A 23,818-nucleotide genomic window follows, 5' to 3' on the forward strand; every position below is an offset into this window, starting at 1 on the left:
AAGAATGGTATGCCCATACCGTGGAATATTATTCAGCCATAAAAAAGGAATGAAATACAGACGCATACTACAACGTAGACGAACCTTAAAAACGTGATGCTAAGTTAAACAAGCCGGATGGAAAAGGCTACACAGGGCATGATTCTATTTATGTGACCTGTCCAGAAAAGGCAAAGTTATAGATACAGAAGGCATATCAGGGGTTGCCGGGGCCTGGAGAAGGGAGTGGAGACTGATACAAGTGAGCACAAAGGAATGTTTCAAGATAAAAGAGAAGCTGCAAACCTGGATTATGGTGGCGGTTGCACAAGTCCATAAATCTACTAAGAAGCATCGAATTATACGCTTACAACGGGTGAATATCAGGGTATGCAAATTAGACTTCAACAAAGCCAGAAAATGCGTGCCAGCCTTGTGCAGGGGCCAACCTTCTCTTTATCATTGTGATTTTTGTATGTGTGCTGCCAAAGTGAGCCCAGTAAAGCTGGAAAATATTAATAAAAAATACATAGGAGGCATTGAAAAAATCACAAGAAAATAAAATAAATTTTAAAAATTTCCTGTAATCATGCAGGAGCACTTACGCCTCCCATCCATAGTCTGCAGAAGGAAAAAGCTTACCCCCATCCCAAGTGGCTTCTTGGTTCTGCACTGTGTGGGGCAGAGGAAAGGGGAGAACCTTGCAGCTCGGGGGTGTCGTATACTGTTTCACATCCACTAACCAGCTCCTGGGGAAGTTGGGCAAGTGATAAAATCCTGCAACAGTATCCCTGGGAGGGTCCTCAAGGACCATCTTGTGCAAAGCTCTCATTTAATTGAAACTGGAGTGGGGGCTCAGAAACCATATATAACTGAGCTGCTCAGGACACCACCCGTGGTGAACGGCTAAGTTGGAATCCATCTCAGGTGCCCCAACTCTATCTATCTATCTACCCAACTATCTTCATCTATTTATTTATTTATTATGTTATGTTAGTCACCATACCGTACATCATTAGTTTTTGATGTAGTGTTCCATGCTTCATTGTTCACGTATAACACCCAGTGCTCCATGCAATATGTGCCCTCCTTACTACCCACCACCCCGGGGTGCCTGGGCGGCTCAGTTGTTAAGCGTCTGCCTTCGGCTCAGGTCATGATCTCAGGGTCCTGGGATTGAGCCCCACATTGGGCTCCCTGCTCAGCGGGAAGTCTGCTTCTTCCTCTCCCACTCCCTCTGCTTGTGTTCCCTCTCTCTCGCTGCCTCTCTCTCTCTCTGTCAAATAAATAAATAAATAAATAAATCTTTAAAAAAAAAAGATAGCCACCACCGAGGTGCCCTAATACTTAATCCAGAGTCATCCATTAGTCTGTCTCTTCACATCTCTCATCCTTTCTTAGCCTCAGTGATCCCACCTGCAAAATGGGGATAGCAATATTTGCCCCAGCCTGTTCCACAGAGCTACTTTGAAGATCAAATGAGGTCAATGATGTGGAAATGCTCTGGAAAACAGAAAGCGCTTGGGGTGCCTGGGTGGCTTAGTCAGTTAAGTGTCCAACTCTTGCCTGCGGCTCAGGTCCTGATCTCAGGGTTGAGATATCAAGCCCCACCTCCGGCTCCCTGCTGGGAGTGGAGCCTGCCTAAGATTTTCTCTCCCCCGCTCCCTCTGCCCTTCCCCAAGCCCCACCCTCCACCCTCTCTCCCTCTCTAAAAAAACAAAACAAAGCAAAACAAACAAATTAAAAACAGAAAGCCTTCTACTAATGCAAAGTGCTATGGTAGTCGCAGTCCTATTAGCAGATTAATTTCAGGTCTAGCTCAGAATCCAGACCAAAGAGCTACTAGACTATACTTCCGGGAAATGCATTTGTCTGTCCTGATGTGAACATGAATCTCTGGTTAAAGTTGCTCCCCAGCATCATGAGCGGGTGGGGGTGGGGCAGGTTGGGCACCATTCCTTTAATTTTCCAGAACATTCTCATTCCAGAACACCATTATCTTCCAGCGGTCCATCCATGACACTTTAATTACCTCAGTGACAATAAAATTTAGTCTGTGTGCATTCAACTATGATTACTCAAGTAACAACAATGGAAATGAAGACTTGATTTAGATAGGATAACCTAAAACTTATTTATTTTACCCCCCTCCTTTGAAAACATATCCATTCCTGTTGGGACACAAGAAAGGGCCCTTTGTGTCTAGTAACACCTGGAAATCCCCAAGACTGTAAACTAAGTGTATTTTGGAGGGTATTCATGTCTGCTAAAGGATCCCCTCCATCCAACGCCCTTCCCCGAGCCTTCTACCACCCACACAGGGGCGGATCTCACTAGGAACCCTCGGCGAAACAAGAGCCCAGCAAACCAGTCATCACTGCTGGCCCAGGAAAAACACCAGGTGCAGAGCCCAGCACAGAATGTGATCTGAGAAAGCACTTATAAATCAAGCAGGTCCCAGGGAGTGAAAGTACAAGTTAGTAAAATATAACAACAAAGTGACCATGAAATGTTAAATCAGATCAACCCAACAGCAAGCTCATTACTGGGGCCTCTATAGAAAACCCAGGGTGAAGGCTCCCCGATAAGCCAGGAAAAAGCTGGAGAAGCATTCTCACCTCCCACATCTGGTTACTTTTCATATATCAGGAGGATCGGCCCTTTGTGACGGATGCTCCGAATGTTTCCTCCCAATTATCTTATGACTTTGTCATGACTTTTTAAAAATTTTATCATGCAAGTATATTTTATTTCTAGGCAGCTTGAATTATCAGTTTTTTCTTTTGTTGCATCTGAGTTTTGAATTGCATTTAGAAAGGATCTGCTCATACCAACATCATAGAGAAAGTTAGCCATATTTTCTCCTAAAACCAGGGGGGGGGTTCATTCTCGATCCATCTGGAGTTTATTCTGATACATGGCTAACCCGTGGTCCTCATGATGTTTATTAAAAAGTCCATTTTTGCCCCAGTCATTGGAGATACTACTTTTATCATGTGTTATATTTCCACACATAATTGGGTCTATTTCTTGACTTTCTATCCTATTCCAATAGTCCGATTATTTACCCATGTGCCAGTGTCACGCTGTTTTAATTTCAGGGGCTTTATTATAAAGTATATTGTAATATCTGGTAGGTAGCTCTTTTCCCCCAGAGTTTTCCCAACTATTCTTGCCTGTCTTGTTTTGTTTTTCTGTACAAACTTTATTATTAACTTGCATGGTTCCAGAAAAAGCCTTTACTGGTATTTTTATTGGGATCGCATTAACTTTGGAAGACCTGGCATCTATGACACTTAGGATACTGAGTCATCCTATCCAACACCAGGGATTTCTTTCCATTTGTTCCAGTTTACCTTTGTGTCTTTCAAGAGTGTTTTAAAATTGTTTTTTCTCCCCCTTATAAAATCTGCACATTCAAGTCCAAGTATTATATCTTTTTTTGTTACATCCTGTTACTTTTTGAAGCCAAGCTGATGCAGGCACTTGATTTGGGGTTCTAAATGAAGAGTAATATATTCTTCTTCTCCACTCTTCTTTTCATTTCCCTTTGCCAGTCCACTAGTGTCGTTGGCATGACTTGAGGGTACGTCCATCGACCACGTTGGGAGAACAAGAAACAATAGTAGGTCTAGGGTTTAAGACAAGATGACATAAGACAGTGGTGAATAAGGTCTTCGGGTCTTAGCAAGAAAGAATTCACATCTGTCTGGGGGCAAAGATAAGCGTTTCAGGGCTCTCATATATTTAAAAATCTAAAAGTGGATTAAACTCGTCTGCTTTTCTCAGTCAAGTAAACTCTATCAATTTTCATGACATCTTGGACAATCTTCTAAATCCTCTTTCCTCTTCTGGGTCTGATATAATACAGTATACTTATGAGTAATAGTATTGAGTTGATAAATCCCTTCTATAAATTCTCTTTTCTTAATATGTCCCTAATACTTTCATGATCCAAACTCCATGTGGCCACAGGAATCTCTGGTAGATAGTTGTCTCCAAGACTATCTGTAAAACCAAGTGAAAGTCATGCTGTCCATTTCTGTCAGATTTCGGACTTGGGGTCTCTAGATGGTTTTCTCAGGTTGGTACATGGTCCTGCTGAGACCAAGATCAATGGTTAGATTTTACTCCAGACCAGCCAGCTCTCCTTTCTCCCAAAGTTTCTCTTCCAATGGTACTTTAATTCCATAGACCCAAAGAGGACTGAGTGAGAAGTCTAGACAAGTCATAGGAAATCCGATGTTGAAAAAGCAACTGGAGACCTAAGGCAATTGGAGACTCTGAGCCTTTGGCAGGAATGAGAAGGAAGACCCCTGCTGGACCCTTTCACCTCTTTCTCCACCACTTTCACTGCTGAACTCCTACACACCCTTCAAGCTCAAGCTTAACCATGACCTTTGGTACATAATTTTTCATGACACTCCTCTACATCCCAAAGACATAATTGCTCCGTTGTCTGTTTTCTTATTAAATTTTAAGCATACTTCAATTATCATTTGAATCACATTTAGTATAGCTCTCTCATTATTTGTTTATATCTCTGTCTACCAAAGAAGCTTCAGATTCTTGGAGGGCAGAACTGTATTTCATTCATCTCTGTATCTGCCATTTCTAGCAATCTAATTGAACGAAACTGACCAGACAAAGAATTTGAACCATGTTGTTCTATTCACCATGTGAGATCTATTAGTCACAGCCTGGGCAGGAAGCAGTGCTGAGTTCCACCCAGCCCACATTTGCACCAAGAGACCCAAACCAGAGCTCCTTGGTCAAGGTAAGCCATTGCTTCAAAGCCCATCTTCCTTTTAGCCCATTGATGAACTCTTACTTGGTAAGATGTGAATAGGTATGAGGATTAAATAAGATAATGCATCTAAGGCACTTATTGGTAAATATTAATTAAAATATTAGTGACTTTATACAATACAAACTGGTGAAGAAGTTGGACGACAAACATAGAGCTACTGAGTCAAATGAATGCCTTAATGAATTGCTATGTGGTCCAACAATAGTTTCCCATCTTTTTTCTACCCCTACATGTAAGATAAGGGGCATCTTCCCAGGGTCATTCCTATGGACTGGCGTTTAGTAGATAAGGATACAGGCAACTTCAGGTACATTTGCTGGAATTTTCTGTTTCCTTTCCCTGTGCCTTGAGAAAGCATACTGGAATGTCTGTGAGTAAAAATGACACACTTTTTATTTAATTAATTAAAGTTAATTAATTAATTTTTAAAGATTTATTTATTTGACAGAGAGAGAGAGAGAGCACAAGCAGGGAGAGCAGCAGAGGGAGAGGAAAAAGCAGGCTCCCCACCAAGCAGGGATATATGGGGCTCGATCCCAGGACCTTGGGATCATGACCTCAGCCGAAGGCAGACGCTCAACCGACTAAGCCATCCAGGAGCCCCAAAGCAGCACAGTTTTAAAAATATCATGTCTACTCTTATTATTTGTTTGATGCACAAAACTCAGTTCTTCATTATTACTAATAAATTACGCCAGCATACCTCTGTTTTGACTCACCACTGTTTTGTGAAACCCAGTTGCTAAGAACAGTTATTACAAATCTCGAGGGCTTGAGGCTGACCTTTGTCACAGTGTGAGACGTTCACAAACTCTTCTACCAACCATATAATTATGAGAAGTGGGCTTGTCGAATGTGCTATCAGAATATTCTCATGGAGGGGCGCTTGGGTGGCTCAGTCGGTTAAGCATCCGACTCTTGGTTTTGGCTGGGGTCATGATCTCATGGCTGTGGGATCGAGCCCCACATCGGGCTCTGTGCTCAGTGCAGAATCGGCTTCAGATTCTCTCTCACTTTCCCTCCCACTTCCACTCTCCCCCTCTTTCTCAAATAAATAAATAAAATCTTAAAATAAAAACTATTCTCATGGGAAGTCATGACACAGAAGGAAGCTGCATTGTCTCAGGAGATAATTTAAAGCTCAGCATCTTGGCAGGGAAGAGATGGCAAATCCAGAAAAGGAGATAAAAGAGAGTTGGATGAAGGCACTATTTACAAATGCTCGGGCAGGTTTAAGGGAAATCAACAAGTGATGGTAAAACACCCATGCGCCAGAACCAACAGGAAGTTGCTACGACCTACTTCTTAAAGGGGGGAGCAAGAAATGAGCCATTGGAACCCAAAGAGAGCTGTAGCTGTCAGAAGGGGCTGTGAGCCAGGGGAGTCAATACTGCATGGTCTTTCCCTGTCTCCTGCCTGTGCCTTCCGTTGGCCAAACCCAACTGGAACTCCCAGGACAGGGGCCGGCAATGCAGTCCGGAAAGGCCAGTCTTCCTGGACAGAGAACAGGGTAAGGGCTGCAAAGTGCACGTAGAGGGACAAGCAGGAAATATCCAGCACCACTGCCAAACAGCTCTTTTCTTCTTGATTCTGCATTGTGATTTCCAGCCTATTTTCAGGGGGAACTGGACAAGATTTGAGTCATTTTCTATTTGGTCTAAAGGAGAAAGCTTTTTTTTTTTTTTTGTCAGCAAAACCAGAAACAATAGGCTCATAGGCGTGCAATTAAACCCTGGAAACACGTGGGTTTTTCATCTCCATCTTAGATAAAAAGAAATCTCCGTTATGTCTTTCCCAGGCCATTTTAATTAACTTTGTCAAGAAAGTTCTAAATGCCTAACTCTCTTTATCTTCGTCTTCAGAATATCAATTGGGCAGAATGTAAAGATAAAACTTAACAGAATTTACAGTGAAGAGGAGGGGGAAAAAAAACCTGAAAAAGAATAGAAAAATTATAAGGGTATTTTTTCCCTACCGTCTTCCTTTTTAATTCTTGTTGTACTTACTCAATAGGATTTTGATGGCTGACAGATTTATAAGTCCTGTGTGTTCACTCTGATGACACGTCTCTAGCTCCAGCTGGAATCCTTCTCGGAGAAACAGGCGGAGACCAGGCTGACCTTCCTTGTTGGGCAGGTGGGGCCTCCATTTTCAGTTCAAGCTAGCTCAGCTGACAGTTTGGAGAAGACACCAAATATTCACTCTATTTAATACAGCACTTTTATTGATTATGAAAATAACAATTTATCTATGCTAATTATATATAATTTGAAAAATAGAAAAAATATATAAAGAGAAAAGACAGAAGCCATGTATATCCTCTTCCAACAGTGGAAATTCTTGTTAATGCTTTATTATATTCTCTTTCACTCTTCTTTTTTATACGTACAGTTCCCAGATAGGCATTACACACTGCATGCAGGTTTTCAATCCTTCTGTATTATAATGAATATTATCGAACAATATCCCCCATGTTATCAAGTAAATGTCAAAATAATAAGATGTAAAGACTGCCTAACATTTTCTGTATGGATGGTGTCTTAGTCTATTTGGGCAGCTCTAACAGAGTATCATAGACTGGGAGGCTTAAACCACAAACATGTATTTCTCACAGTTCTGGAGTTCGGGATTCCAAGATCAAGATCTCAGTAGGGCTGGGTTCTGGTGAAGGCCTTCTTCCTGGATTCCAGACTGTTGTCTTCACCTTGTATCCTCATATGGCGGAGAGAGAGAGAGCTATTTCTCCTCCTCTCTAATAAGGGCACTAATCCCATCAAAGGGACTCCACCGTCATGACCTAATCCCTCCCCAGAGCCCCATCTCCTAATACCATCCTCCCGGGGCTAGAGTTTCAACGTAGGAATTGCGCGGAATACAAGCACGCAGTCCCAAGCAGATGCTTCTACCCCTACGTAATTTAACCATTCTCCTCTTATTGGACATTTGGCTTTTTCCAATGTAGGTTTATCCAATTTCCTTATTATGAATAAGACTGCAGTGAACACCTTCATTCATAATTTTTTTCCATCTGTAAATTTCTGAGAACAAATTTCTCGAAGCAGAGTTAGGAAGTTAACGTTTCACTTCAGATCTTGCCAAATTGCACTCCAAAAAGATGGTACTAATTTACATTCCCACCCACAGGACACAAGAGTGCCCGTTTTTACAGCACCTGGCGGACACTGCGTAGTGGAATGTATTTTTATCTCTGCTAAAGGCATTTTGTTGTTGTTTCAACTGACATTTCTTTGTTCAGTGAGGGCGAACATTCTTTCACACATCGTAGGCCATTTAACTCTCTTCTTTGTGAATTGTCTGTTCCTGCAGTTTGGCAGCTGAACTTTCTTCCAAATTTTGTTCCTCTCCTGAGGATCACAAAACTTTATACAACTTTATTCCAATTCATTGAGTGTTTTCAGATGGTTGGTTGCTTTTAACAGAGTGAGTTGATTCCAAAAATGTCATTCCAGTTTGGTTTTTGACAGAGAACGGCTATATGCTCAGCTGAACGCTGCCGAGACTGTTTTCCAAAACCATAACTAAAGTTATCTTAAATGTCTCTCTGAATATATTAAAATACACAGTAGCCTACAGTTTTTAGTTCATAAATCCAAAGCTCTTGGAAACACATTTGTTTTGTGGGCCTCTCTAGGCCTAATTAGGACTATATGATCCTTTTTAGGTACTGGGAAGAGTGAGAAAAAAATAGTTTGGTCAAGCATAGGCTTTTTGACGTGAGTTCTCAAGCCCAGAAACGTTACTACAAATCTGTTCTCGAGTGCCTGAGTGCTTCCCTACTGTTTCTATGGGAGGCGGTGAAGAGATTATTTCTATGCTCCAACACACCTTGCTGGGGCTTCTAGAAGTTAGTAATGGCAAAGGAGGGACAGAGAAAGCCAATGGGAGTTAAGTGCATAGAATCATTTCCCCGCTGAATTGACCAGTAGTAGTAATTTGTTCAGTGCTCTCCATTTTACAAAACGCTTTCTCATATATTACCTCATTTGATACGACTACCACATGGGATATTTGAAACCATCACCCTCCTTTGGGGGGGGGGACCAGTTAAATGACTTGCTCAAAGTCACACAGCTAATACGTGGTAGTTGGGGCTCCAGCTCCTGGCTCTGTCTGTAAATGGGGTTGCAACTATATTCTTCTGCCACACTGGTACTTTGTTTCCTGAGCCCCCTTTAGAAATGTAATCAGATCCTGAAACAAGAATAGAAGCAGGAAGAACAACAACAACAACAACATCCCACACACGGATTACAGCCCTGGTCACCATCATACTCAGTGGTCTAGAGAGAAGAAATAAGAGAGATTTGTGCAATCTTTTCAGTGAGAAGTGACATTCCTGGTCTTTGCATATGCCTCTCATTAACTCCCTGTGTCCTGTTGAAGACTGACGTCTCCGTCTTCACTCAGTCAATCCAGCTTGACATTTCATGGCATTACAGTCGCTGTCAACTCCACAAAATGCTGCCAGCCGTGCTCAGTCAGAGCAAGCAAGGAGCCTGTCGGACGAGAAAACCTGGGAATCCCTATTGCAGTGCGTGTGTTTCTTCTGCAGGAGTCTACTGACCCTTCTCATCAGAATCTATGTTTGCCAAATTTGAGGGATTTCTGAGGCTGAAAACAAATCTAAGAGGATATTTTGCTGGACTTTGGGCCAATGGTGTTCCCAATGGTGGAGTTGAGAATCATCTCTTGCAGTCTGACCATTTTCACTGGGGACTTGGATGCTTGGTGGTGAATGAAGATGGGCAACATCTTTTCTGCACATACACATATGTGCACAGATTTCCTAAGCGTTGCTGGGCTTCCTGGTGGAAAATGAATTCAGATTCTAAATCCCTGTCCTCATGACCAGGAAGAGGCAAAACGACAAACTGGCCTCAGCCCTGCAGAGCCCTGATTATTAGAACATACCGTGTGGTTTCTATTCCAAAAACCTCACTCAGAATGTCACAGCCTAAGTCATGGGAGGCCTCTGCATAAGCCGATACCCAAACCTGCCACAGCCACCCACGAATGGGCATTCACCCCAGGGTAATTGTCTGTGCGAATGGAATTATTGAGGGAATAGTAACACTTTGGGGCCCAAGCAGCTCTCCTCTGGTTACCACCTGACTGAGCATAATATGAGAGGGAGAGTCTTGTTCCTGCCACTCCTGAAGGGACTGAAAAACTTTCTTAGTGCTGTGACAATCCAGAAACACAACTCCAACCTCAAATAGAAATGAGATGGAAGTTTAGGCAGCTCTCTGTGGGTATGGGGCTACATAACACCCCCTCGTTCCTCCTCCCACACCTTCTGCCCTGGTGAATGGCATCACCGTCCTTCCAGAAAAGCCTCCAAGATAATGTCAGAATGGGAACTAAAACCCAGATTGTGTTTCCTGTGCTCTTTCCATGGCATGCCACTGCCTCCTAACCAACCAGTCAAGTTTTCGTCAACCCTGACCACAGTATTTGCCACATAAGAAATCTGTGGAATTTGGCTCTCTCAAGTTTCATGATTCTAAAACAAGAAAAATAGCTTTACCTGACAAAGATGTTTCTCTGCCATCAAAGAGCAAAACTACCTTTGAACACATACCTACTCATCTTTTAATCCAGAGCATGGAAACTAGGCCCATCTCAGCGTGTAGGGACATACCCATATCACCTTAATGGGACATTCAGGAGTCTAGGAGGTAGGCCAGAAAAAACATTTGCTTATTCACAAGAGTCCAACATGCCAGATAAATACCTTCAAAGATGTGCAATTCAAATGCAACTCCGTCAAAGCTGGCCATTTTCAGGCACCTGATGAAGGTCAAGTACTCTCTGGGGTATCTTGGATATTTTATTTGGAAGGGTTAAAGTGATTCAGGTAACTTTGTGTCCGTTTTCCATTCTGCGTAACACCTAAAGAAAAAATAAACATTATGAGCAAATTTTAAATTTTTCAAATTTAAAAAATGTCTCTCCTGGCATTCAAAATCAACCAACACATTAGTGGTAATAAAAAAAAATTACACAACGTGGACAGTGTGTCTTCATGCTGCCATTCTTCTGCTGACATCGGGTGACTTCAAACTGTTACAATCCAAAGGTAATGTACAGAGAACTATGAAATTTAGATTTACATTCATGCCACATATTTATTAACAGTGGGTGAGACTGCTTATGTTCTAGGTCCACAAATCTATCCTAAGTAAGAGAGATTGCACCAGACTTTTCAATTAGGTGACTTGATTAATCCCCTACTGTCCCCTTTTAAGACAGTTTGACATAAGCTTCTCACACTTGTATGTGACTGAGATCTGATTAACACAGTACCACAGAAAATATGTTGACCAAGAAAACTAGAAAATAAGTCTCTTTTGATTATCTACTAAGTAACTTTTAGAACTTATCAAAGTATATGCCAACCTTGTCATTATAATTTTCTGCAGTAATTCCATATATGGGGTTTTTAAGTTAAATAAAGTAATTGTGTATATTTTATATGTCACAATTATCCTCCTTATTTTGAATCAAATGTTCATTGGGAGTAAAAGGAATGGAGAGGGCCATCTTCATCAGTCTCAGAAGGCTGGTTATTTGATTTTTTGAGAATTTCTCTCTTGTCGTCCCTATTTTTAATTTGTAAAAGTCAGCACCTGTGCTAAAACATAAGGCATTTCTCACCCACTGCCCCCCCATCCTGCTAATCTGTAATCAAATGGCCCATTAACACTTCGCTTCATCCAGCAGGAAAAGATATATTTTTAATCTTCTGACATTATTTAGCAAAATACATAGCACGTCTCTGCATATTTTTAAAACTTCTGGATAATTGTTATAAGTAAAGCAATATTTCAATTTAGTGATTCAGGTAACCTACAAACAACTAACTAAGGAACATGTTTCAGAGATATTAGCAAGTCAATTATACGGAACCCAGAACAGATTTTCCCAAAAACATGATCTTGTCTTTGGTGGGTAGATTCCTAGGCCACCCCTCAAAGACTCCTCTACCCATAAGGAAGTGTATTTTAGGATGAATAATTACTCCCAGTCCTTCAGAGGCCCATAAGCCCCGTCCTGGGGCCCTCTCTATTGTTGTTAAAACCCAAGTCCCATCATTGATCAGAGGGGTGATCTCAGTGTACCCTCCTGTAAAGAGGATATACTGATACCTACCTTTTTGAGGAATAAATTAAATACTGAAAATAAAGCATTTACTTATTTTTTTTAAGATTTTATTTATTTATTTGACAGAGAGACAGCCAGCGAGAGAGGGAACACAGCAGGGGAGTGGGAGAGGAAGAAGCAGGCTCCCAGCGGAAGAGCACAATGTGGGACTCGATCCCAGCACGCCGGAATCACGCCCTGAGCCAAAGGCAGACGCCTAACGACTGCGCCACCCAGGCACCCCTGAAAATAAAGCATTTAATACAGGGCTTGGCTCAGAATAAATAGTGTCAATGACCATGATGGTGGGAATGACAAAGACTTTTGAGTTCTGGGCCCCTCAGAAGACAAAGGGTCTGCAAAGTTTCTTGTATCGTGTACATGTTTACATTGTATTGATTGAGAAAACCCGTGGTGAGTGTATTAGTTTCCACAATACTGGGTGGCTTAACCAACAGCAATGTATTGTTTCAGAGTTCTGGAGGCCAGAAGTCCGAAATTAAGACATCGGTCATGTTGGCTCCTTCTGAGGGCTGTGGGGGGTGAAGAATCTGCTCCAGGTCTCTCACCCAGCCTCTTTTTTTTTTTTTTCCATAGCAGTATCACTTTTATTTATTTTTTAAATTTTTATTTAAATTCAATTTAGTTAGCATATACTGTATTGTTAGTTGCAGGGGTAGAATGTAGTGATTCATCAGTTGCATGTAACACCCAGTGCTCATCACATCACGTGCCCTCCTTCGTGCCCGTCACCGTCACCCAGCTTCCAGTGGCTACAGGTATTTCTTGGCTTGTGGATGGCATTCTCCCTGTGTCCTCACACTGTGATCACCCTGTGCCCAAATTTCCCCTTTTCATAAAAACACAGTCACATTGGATTGGGCCTAACCTAATGACCTCACCTTGATCGATCATTCACAAAACCCTATTTTCCAAATAAGGTCACATTCACAGGCCCGGGGGCAGTAGGACTTCAATGCGTTTAAGGAATGCAATTCAACCCATAACAGTGAGGAAGTGAAACACTCACTCAGCATCTCTCAGGGCATGTTGTGATGGGAAGGAGTGGGAGGCTCTCCAGGGCTGGGAAGGAGCAGTGGGGTCCAGTGTCACCGTGGCTGGCAGAGGAGAGCAGCCGCTCAGGGATTTCTCCGTGGGTGGTGGTGGCCTGACCCCAGGAACTGTCGATATTTCTCAAAACTAAAGCACATCACCCACCATCGCACTCAGATGGATATATCCACACAGATCACGTTTATTTCTTTTCTTCCAAGTTTACCTCGTTTCAGAGAATTCGATTGCTTCCCTTCCTGAGCTACACAAGCATCTTGAGGAATTAGCTACTCTTCTTTCTGGCTGTTAGGGTCCCGAACGGATCATTACGTTATCCAATTCCTAGCAACGGTTTCGCAACACCTGGGGTTTCATCAATTTCTCGAAAACCCCTCAAAGTGAAATGAATTTTATATCCAGTTAAATGTTCAAAACAAGCACTGGCCTCGTAGCACGTTCAGAGGATGAGGTAATCATGAACTCTAACAAATGACATGAGGGCGTCCCGGCTGGTTCTCCCAAAGTTGGGAATCTCGGCGCTAAACAGCACGCCTGACCTCTGGAAGGAAAACCAACTCCCCCCGGTGACTAATTTACAACCAGGAAGTAATTTCTCCCCTGGGAGCCTGTGGATCAACAATGTTCGCTCTGGGTGTTCTCCCAGGACTGCAGGGGACCAGGCAGAACAACCCCCAGGCTCTGGCAGGGGGTCGGCGGAAGGGGTTTCTTCTCTAAAACTGCTCCATTACTCAGGATAATGTGTTGAATCTCCAAACATCACAACTAACTGGTTTCAAGCAATATTTCCAGTGAGACAGACGTTCGGGTTTCCAGCAAGAAGCCCTGAGGTCCCCCCCATACCCAGCTGAGCAAAGGGTCCTTGGCTGGCTCCCTTCTCCTTTAGCCCAGCGATCCCTTCTCGTCCTGCAGGGTCAGCTGGCATGTCTTATCTCAGAGACACCTTCCCCGATTATCCCCATCTTCATTATTCTTTATTACATCATCCTAGTTCGTTCCTTTGTAGTCCTACGATGTATCGGTAATTGTTTCAGGTACTTGGTTTACTGGCTCCATGTGAGTATGAGTAGCAGGTGACCAGAGCCTTGCTCATCCTCTTCTCCCGTCTAGGCGGAGCCTGTGCCTGGCACAGAGCAGATGTTCAGTAAATATGTGTGGAATGATTGCTGTTCTAAATGACCAGCAGGTGAACCTGTATCCTCAGAGCCCGTGTTGACCAGTGTTCGGGATATAGAACATCTTGTAGGCTGGATCGAGCAATAAAGTATCGACCTGCAAAATATGACTTTCCTCAATATTCACTCTGGCCTAAATAAACAGAAGGAGCCCCGAGGAATTAGGCTGCGAGGCTGATTTAGTAGAATCATTGGCACTTGTGTAAAATTTTGGAGAATGATGTCCTAAGCACAGATGCTATTTTTAAGAACTTAACACCAGGAAAACCCTTCTGGGGCTCACTCGGTGGGAATGAAGCCCTTTTTATGTCACGGGTGATGTATGAACTGATGGCTCATGGAAGGTGAAGCTCAGACTAAGTTATCGGACTTTTTCCTTCTGAGTTATAGCTCAGTGGGCGGACTTGACCGATTACAGTCACTGACAAGAGCTGAGCAGGCTGTGCGTTGTTTATCTTACCAAAGAGAAGTGACAATATGGCCCAATTTAGTGCCTACAGCCCAGCATAACTAAACAAATTCTCTTTCCAGGCCAAGTCGAGGTTCACCTAAGCTGGACTGGATTTATGGGACACGAATGCCAAACAGGGCCAATCGGTCTATGATGCTTGTTTTGGGCCAAATGACTTTTAAAGCCACCAAGTTAGGACCCTCGAGAAGCTGACTTGGAAGAAATCTCTGTAAGTGATGCAACTAGATTTCTGGCATCTGGAGTTCATGCGTGTTGGGCAAGGCTGTTTGCAGTAGTTCACAGGGAAGTTAATAGCCACCCAGAGCCACTAACCAGTACCCATCTCACAGAGGCAGGGAGACCTCAAGGACTCAGACCCTGGGGCTGCTTCTGCTTGGCTGTGGACTTTTCGTGACAACATTTATCACTGAGGTGAGGGTTTCAAGGACAAAGACCTTCTAGAAAAGGTGAGTTTACCTGCAGGCAGATCCAGAGATGGGGGTCCACTGGGCAAAGACACAGGACTTCCTCCCCTGAGGGCAAAAGTAAATACTTGGGGGAAAAGAAACTGCACAAAAGATTTATATCTTTTTTACTGCTACAACTTCTGTGTTAAAGAGAGTGGGAAAAGTTCCAACGAAGTCTGCCTCCCATCCCTTCACAGAAATAGATTGTGTTTAGTTCCCAAATGTGGTAGCGTTTCTGCATCCATCTTCTCTCCGATTCAGAGTTTCCTAACATTTGAGGGGGGCTGGGGGATCGCAGAGCTTCACGACTGCTTTGGCCCCTCTAATGGAAAAAATGAAAAATAGCTTCCGGGGTCCAATCATCCCATTTAAAGCCCATTTGTGGACCCCCTAGGGATCCCTCTATTATTGGAACGCAAGTGCCCCACTGTTGGGTCAAGACTGGAGGATGATGTCAAGACATGGTTTTACAGAGAGAAAGATGGGAAAGAAGAGAAGAAAGACTTCCTCAGTTCTGTCCTCCCCAAAACCCAGGTCCCCAGATCCCAATACAAAGGTTAGGCGCATGCCAGTGACGCATAGGAATGACTTTGACAGAAGAGAAACTGGAAAATACTCCCCCTTGTTTGGCTACCAGAGTGCCTCCCTGATGAGGTCCAGTCACCAAGGTTCCCTTCCTCCCTCCTGCAGTTATGGTGATTTGATAAGGTTTGCAGCTAAAAATAACCATTACAGGTGCCATAAACACTGGGATAGGTGTTTTTCTGCTATAAACTTTCAGAAATGGATATTATCACTGCTATTTTACAGATGAAACATGAACTATAGGGTTAGGGGGAAACGAGCATTTTTTAACACCCTCTACACTTATTATTTTATAAAAACTGACAGCCCTGAAGATGTGTATCAATATGCCGGTTGTATTAATGAGAAAAGTGAATTTCGAAAGCTTGGGTGGTTTTCCAAGGTCACAGAGCTGGCGGACAACAGAGCTAGGCGCTAACTCGGAAGGGCCTGGCTCCCAATCCCAATCTTTCGGCTGCACCACCCAGCTCGGAAATGCATCTTCTGCTCTTATGGGGAGGTCCCCATCCCAGAGCACACCGCCAGATTCCCAACCTCCATCCTGGACATGCTCTAGGAAGGTCACCTCTCCCCGTGGACTGATATCCGACCAGCCCTATATTACCTCATTCATTCCATATAAAACACCCTATAAGAAGGTATTCTTTGCTCCATTTTTCAATAAGGAAACTAGGCTTGCAGAGACAAAGTGACTTAGTCAAGGTCACACCGCTGGACCCCTGTCTCTAAAACTTTGTTCTTTCCATCAGATCATTCCACTCCTGAAAAAGAAAATGAGGAATCCTTTTGAGCAGACAGTCTCTTTAATGGGCATTCATCACGTATTTGCCATCTGGGGTTTCGTGTTTCAGGTTTGTGCTTGTCTCCATACCACATGTCCCGGCAGATACAATCCACCGACTCCCAAAAGCCTGACCCAATTTAGAATGTGCTGTCTCCTCTCTTGTCAGAAGGAAGACTTAGGCTGAGTGAGTCTTCAGTGCTCAAGCTATGGCTGCTTTTGTAAAGCCTAGCAGACATGTCAGATGGTACCAAAGGTCGTAGGTCTTCTACAGACAGAGCTAGAGAAGGAATTCTGCTGGACTCTGCAAGGCTTCGAGCCCTATTACAACTGCCAGTCCGTGTGGAAGGGCAGTAGAACAGGGTAGTTAGGAGAACAGATTGGACACCAGGTTGCCTGGCTCCGTTTCTTACAGGCTGGGTCACTTTCAGCAAGTTACTGAACCTCTCTGTGCCTCAGCTTCCGCTTCTCTACCATGCTGCCAATACCTCTTCAAGATGGAAGGATTATACAGTGTACCACTTATCAAGCACTTAGGGAAGTGCTGTTTAAATCAAACGTGCATCGACCTGGGCCCAGCAGCTGTGGTCATCTATCTTTGACTCTCAGAGTATGTCAGTCCGTTGTCAAGAGCTCTCTTCAGTCTTAGAGCCCCCGAGGGCATAGTCTCGAATTGGCGCGCACACCACCCTTCTCAGCCTCGTGAAACGCAGCCCAGGCAAAGCCTGCCTTTTCTGTGGGTCAAGCAGTCCACTCAAATCCCCCCCCTGCTGGGATATTCCAAGGGGTTGGCTCCTCCCAAGCACCCCCTCATTCTAAGCCCCACAAAGCTCACCTTATCCTGAGGGAAAACTCAAGAGACTCAAACCCCAGTGGCCTTGGAAGCTGTGGCTTCAGGGACTGCGTGGGAGGGGAGGTAGGTTCTGGGGCCCCTGTGTGGCGCCTCTGGGAAGGCTGAGGGCACCCCCTTTTACAGAAGCTTGTCCCCTCCCTCCACGCATCTGCTTGTGCTCCGGCTGACGAACCTTACCCCAAGCAGGGTCACCACGACTTGCAGGAGCGCTCTGCACTTCTGCAGAGAAAGGTCACTGCCTTGGATTAACTCCTTGTTATCACCCCTCCCACCTTGAAGACCGCTGCACTGTGGAGCTTGGAGTCCACGAGCCGAGAACGGGTTCCAGCTGTGCTGAAATCCAGGCGCGAAAAGAAAACCCATTTCTTCTTGTGAACGGGCATAGGTTGTGAGGCAAAGAATTCCTTCAAACTGAGTTTGACGGCAACCACCAGGGCCCAAAATGGATCTTCTCAGGCGTGAGCCCAGATTTGTACCTGACCTCTAAGCAGCCATTGCACAGGGAAAAGAAAAAGGCAGATTACTACTCCCAGAATCCTGGTTTAAAGCACCTATCTCCCAGAGCTCTTCCTCAAGATGTTGTTGTTGTTTTAAATTGTGGTAAATCACAGAGCGTGAAATTCACCATTTGAACCATTTCTAAGTGTACAACTCTCTGGCATTAAATACAGTCACATGATCGAGCATCCATCACCACCATCCATCTCCAGAACTCCTTTCCTCTTCCCCAGCGAAAACCCGGGACCCGGTAAATGGTAACTCCCATTCTTCTCTCCCTCCCGGCCCCTGGCAAACCACCATTCTGCTTTCTGTTTCTGTGAATTTGAGGACCCTAAGTACCTCATATGAGAAGAATCATACGTATTTGTCTTCTTGTGACTGGTTCATTTCAGTTAGAATAACATCCTCCAGGTTCATCCGCGTGGTAGCAAGTGTTGGAATGACCTTCCTTGCAAAGGCTGAATAATATTCCATTGTATGTGTGCCCCATTTCGTCCATCCATTCATTCGTCGTCCATTCGTCGTCGTTGATAGACATTAGGGCTACTTCCCCCTTGCTGCCGTGAGCAATCTGCTGTGAGCAGCAGTGTGCAACCGTCTGTCCAAGTCCCTGCTTTCCGTTCTCTTGGGCATGTATCCAGAAGTGGGACGGCTGACTCATAGGCAATTCTGCTTAATTTTTTGATGGATTACCATAGTGTTTTTCCACAGTAGCTACACCTTTGTACGTCCCCACCAACAGAGCACTCGAGGCTTTCTTAAACCCCATCCCTCCTCTGCCTCCTGTACTCACGTCTCCTTCCATTATCATACACGACACCACGCAAAGACCAGAGGGGTGGCCAAATAAATCTAGATTTAAAAATCTTTTACTTTCAGAAACTCCATCCCTCAGTGTTTCCTTCTCAATACAATCCAAGAAATGTTATGCTATCTTCCAATACGAGTAACCACTAGAACATAGGGTTCCATGCACACTGAGGGGTTCTTACCTACTTGTTGGATTTTTGTTTTTCTGTCTTGTTCATCAGGTTTCAGTACTTGGCACAGCCAGCCTGGCATACAGCAAGCACTAAATAAAAATGGGTCAAATAAACAAACTCTGTCAGAATCCCAGTCTCCTTAAGTATTTTTCTTAATCCCAATGTCACATGTCACTGTAAAGCATCTTAAAAGAGATCTTCGAAACTCTGTCCTGTATCCTCAAGTACTTGGAAACTGCACACAAAATAGAACATTTTGTACAACATTTAAAATAGGTAGGTTTTTAGGGGCGCCTGGGTGGCTCAGTCCTTAAGCGTCTGCCTTGGGCTCAGGGCGTGGTCCCAGAGTCCTGGGATCGAGCCCCACATCAGGCTCCTCCGCTGGGAGCCTGCTACTTCCTCTCCCACTCCCCCTGCCTGTGTTCCCTCTCTCGCTGCCTGTCTCTCTCTCTGTCGAATAAATAAATCTTAAAAAAAAAAAAGGTAGGTTTTTAAAATAAATAAATAAATAAGATAAAATAGGATTTTTAAAACAGAGATTTAATCTTGGTGCATTATATAATTAATCAATACCTACCATACACCAAATACTATAAGGGATACAAAAGAAATAAAATCAATGATTTCTATTCACAATGGAATTTAATTTGGTGGGGCAAGCAAGAATAAATCCATGGAATAACGGATCATACACGATAGCAAATTCTGGAGTGCCTGGGTGGCTCAGTCAGTTAAGTGTCTGCCTTCAGTTCAGGTCATGTTCCCAGGGTCCTGGGATTGAGACCCTCCTCAGGCTCCCTGCTCAGGGGGGCGTCTGCTTCTCCCTCGGCCCCTGCTCATGTGCGTGTGCTCTCTCTCTCACTCACTCTGTCTCTCAAATAAATAAATAAAATCCTAAAAAAAAAAAAGATAGCAAATTCTGCCTGAGAAGTTTGAAAAAGGTGAGTCCCTTAAATGACTCTCTTTTTTAATAAGTTGTGCACTGAGCAGTTCCCTCCCCCGGCCTAACTGAAGTATAATTGACAAATAAAATCGTAAGATCCTTAACCTACACAGTATGATGATGATTTGATACAGGCACTCGTTGTGAAAGGTTTCCCACCATGGAGTTAATTAACATCCCCTATCACCTCCATATTTACATGTCACTGAGCACCTTCTGTGCTCTATACACTAATGCCCCCCCCCGCCCCCGCCTGCCCTGCCCCGACCCCCGGTCCCCAACGACACTCTGCTTCTTCCCAGTTTACAAATGAGAAAATGAGAGCTCAGAGAGGTTAAATATTTCCCCAGGTGACACTGTTAGTTGGTGTCTGTATCCACATGAATGTCCTCCCCTTGCCTGTGCTCCTTCGGATGCTTCCCTGCGTGAAGCCTAGACGGAGTGAGGCCCGATGAACGTGGGCAGTAAGGACAGGCAGGGAGGGCGCCGCACAGCATGAGCAAAATCATGAGACTTGACCAAAGTAAAGGGCTGTCTGGAAAAGGAGAGAAGGTTTAGGCTGTCGAGAGAGAGAGGGAGTCATCCTCCTTTCAACAACCTTAAAGTCAGACGGCATTTAAATATTTCTCTCTCCTTTCAGCCCCAAGCACTGCAATATGTTTGCAAAGCCAAAATTGTGCCAGAGCAGAGGGGAGAAGAGCGGGTCAGGAAGGGAAGAGATGTTGCCATGTTGCCCCGGTTATCCACAGCCCAACGAGGCTGTGAGCACAGACAGAAGGATGGCGTGAACAGGGTCAGGAGACATCAGTCCATCCCACGTGGCTCCCTGAGGTGGACACACGGGCCCCCCAAGATTTCACAGGACGGTTTGGCTACACCATGAGCCCCCTCCCCCGCTGATTCTTGGCTCTGACTACAAAACACGGGCAATGTGACAGACTGTGTACCCTGGGGACAACTACTTAGAACTCCTCCACTCATCCTTCCTGAAAGAAAAAGTTCAAGAAAAAGAGAGAAAGCAGCATGAAAACCCACACAGGTATTTCATCAGCTCTTCCCACTCAACAATTTCCCTTTGCTTCCATTTTTTCCTTTTTATTACCCTTTTTTGGTTCGTGGTGTCTCCCAAATGCAAAGCATCACTGTGCTGCTCTGAAGTTCAAACACAGACGTAAGCTTTTATTTTCCTAAGAAGACATACTGATGACAACCTTGAAGGTTCAAGTCGAATGTCCAGACAGGGTTCCAAATCAGCACTTCGCTCTCCGTCCCTGCAGATCTCACTTGGCCAGCTGCCCAGCAGGAAAGCTCTCATCCATTTATCCAGTCATTTGCTTGCTCCACAGTATTTACTGAGCGTCTACTATGTGCCAGGCACTGTCTGGGCTCTAAAAGCACAAGGTGGTAACCTGACCCCTGCTCTTCTGGTACTTAGTCTAATTGGTGGTAGAAGGAAACAAAACACAATGACACAAAGGCTCTGGAAGGATAAATTCATTAAGTTACCGCAGCACATAGGAGAGATTCCCACTTTCATCTTGCAGGGGGCTGGGGGGTGGTAGCGCCAGATTGGAGTACTGTCCTCAGTTCCTTACCCTTTCCTGGATCTGTACTCTTGTCGTGGTTTCATCACAGTTGCCCTTGGCTTTGGCCTTGACCACATGACTTGCTCTGGCCAGGGGCACGGGTAGAAATGATAGTATGGCAGTTCAGAACCCAGGACTTAAGAAGTATCACCTACCGCGTGCCTGAGTGGCTCAGTCAGTTAAGCATCTGCCTTCTCCGGCTCAGGTCATGTTCCCAGGGTCCTGGGATCAAGCCCTGCAGTGGGAAGTCTGCTTCTCCCTCCCCCTCTGCCCCTCTTCCTTGTTCATGCTCTCTCTCTCTCTCTCTCTCTCCTTCAAATAAATAAATAAAATCTTAAAAAAAAATCACCTACTTCCACCTGCCCAGAGAGAGAGGCAGAGCCACCCAGTGAACCCAGCCTATCAGCTGAACCTCAGTCAATCCACGGCCATGTGAGCAATAATAAATAATTATTGTGTTAAGCCACTCGCGAAGTTTTGGAACCATTGGTTACACTGGAGTTAGGTTGGAAGATAGAACGTGTATCTAATGAGCCCGAGACCTGGGCGAGACTAGATCCCAACTGGAAGCCAGGGTCTTCAGCTGCACATGATATGGCTCCACTCAGGAAGGAACTGGTCAGGTTGTCAGCAGAACTTAGAGGGTGCACAGAGAATCTAGAACCAGGTTTGGGAGATAAAATTACTTGTTATGCCCAGACTTTCCAGCCAGTAAAAGATTCTCAAATAAGATACAGCCTGGAGACAGAGATTGAGTCAAGGGTATGGCCATCAAGATGCAGCTTAGACACAAAGACGCATCCTGGGCACTGCCAGGTAAGCCAGGTCCTCCAGGTAATAACCAAACTCTAGAAGAAACAAGGTGGCATCCCGTACAGTGTTCTCAAACGTTAACATGTTTCAGCATCACCTGGAGGGCTTGTTAGCAGACACTTTGGCCCCACCCCCTGAGATTCTGAGTCAAGAGATCTGCAAGGGGCCCAAGAACTTGTAGCTTGAACAGCCTCCCAGGTGATGCTGGAGCTGCCTGTTTGCGTGACCCTGGTCTACGAGGAGATCCTCTCAGCCAGACCACCAGGTTCCTAGAAAACGTAAGGGCATCATCCCACAGCAGCCCGATATGCCCAGGTTGACAGCAACTATGGAGAAAGACAGACGGAGACACAGACAGTGACGGGGATAGAGAAGTATGTCCCAAATGAATTTTGACACATGGGCAGACTAAAATAAAATACGTTAAAAAAACTCATAAAGATGTTTTCCCCATTGTATTCCTTTTATTTTCTTGTTTATAACAGATCTATATGCTGAGAAATTGTGCCCTTAAACGAAATTTAATGGGGCTGGAAGGAATTTGGTTGGAGCCATGTCATTCAATGCTTTGAACTTCTGGGGTAAATGCTAAAAATCACATAGTAAGCATTTATCAAAGCTAAATGTAAAAGTTCTATCAACTGAAAACCCAATTAAATCCTATGGCAATTTTCTTAAATGAAAACAATTAGGAACCATCAGACTTGCATAAAGCTTGTGCCCAGACATTAGTCCTTCATTTTCCCAGTGCTTGTGACATCTTCTAAAGAGACTTTCTTGGACTTATACGTTAACAACTAATTAAACAAATTATACTAATTACATAAATGTTTTCACTGAAGGATACTTTGTTTAATCTGACATACTCAGGAAGATCTGGGGGAAATTAAAGTATCAATTTCAATATACTACTACTAAGATAATATTTGTTATAAATTAGCTTATTAAATATATATTTTGATCCAAACCTTGAATTGCTGAAATCCCTAAAAAGATGCATAGGAAATACGTATGGAATAAAATCTTAGTTGGTCTTTTTTACTATATCTTCAACATTCTTCTTTTATTTAGTCATTTGATAAAATTTATTTCTAAAGATAAACCTCACCTTTCTAAGATAAAGTGTGCTTCCTTTCCACTTTTTCATTCGTTGCTTGTTGTTATTGTTTTTTTGTTTGTTTGTTTGTTTGTTTGTTTTAGGTAGGTTCCATGTACAGCATGGAGCCCAACGTGGGGCTTGAACTCACAACGCTGAGATCAAGACCTGAGCTGAGATCAAGAGTAGGATGCTTAGCCGACTGAGCCGCCCAGTGCCCTGTTGCTTGTTTTTATTTGTAAACCCAAAGTATTTTTGAGAGTATTACTGGCAAAAGCACCTCCAGCCTTGACCAAAAAAGGACTGCAACTGTGTGAAATGTAAATGTAAAATGACCCGTGAGCCCCCACCTTCCTCCAGGTTGGAAGCATTATGAGAAATTTGCTCAGATGCCAAAAAGGACTTTTTTCAAAGTGACAAGACAGATGATGGAAATGAAGGACAACCGTTCTGCCACTGCCATTTGCATTGAGCTAAAGTATTGTCCCCAATTCTTTCTCTCTCCCTTGCCATGACTTCACTATGGGTGCCCTTTGACTTTGGGCTTCATCATGTAACTT

At 43.9% G+C, this 23,818-nt stretch overlaps 1 non-coding gene across 1 annotated transcript; it reads right to left on the minus strand.

The window, feature by feature from the left end:
* Window positions 1–375: 375 nt before the first annotated feature.
* On the minus strand, window positions 376–477 carry LOC148109581 (U6 spliceosomal RNA). The gene has a single exon (XR_015725622.1). It is a non-coding gene; the product is annotated as a U6 spliceosomal RNA (small nuclear RNA).
* Window positions 478–23,818: the final 23,341 nt, after the last annotated feature.

The sequence above is a fragment of the Ursus americanus genome, chromosome 8, assembly GCF_024610735.1.
Source record: "Ursus americanus isolate L20-20 chromosome 8, mUrsAme1.1.p, whole genome shotgun sequence".
NCBI classification, from domain to species: Eukaryota; Metazoa; Chordata; class Mammalia; order Carnivora; family Ursidae; genus Ursus; species Ursus americanus.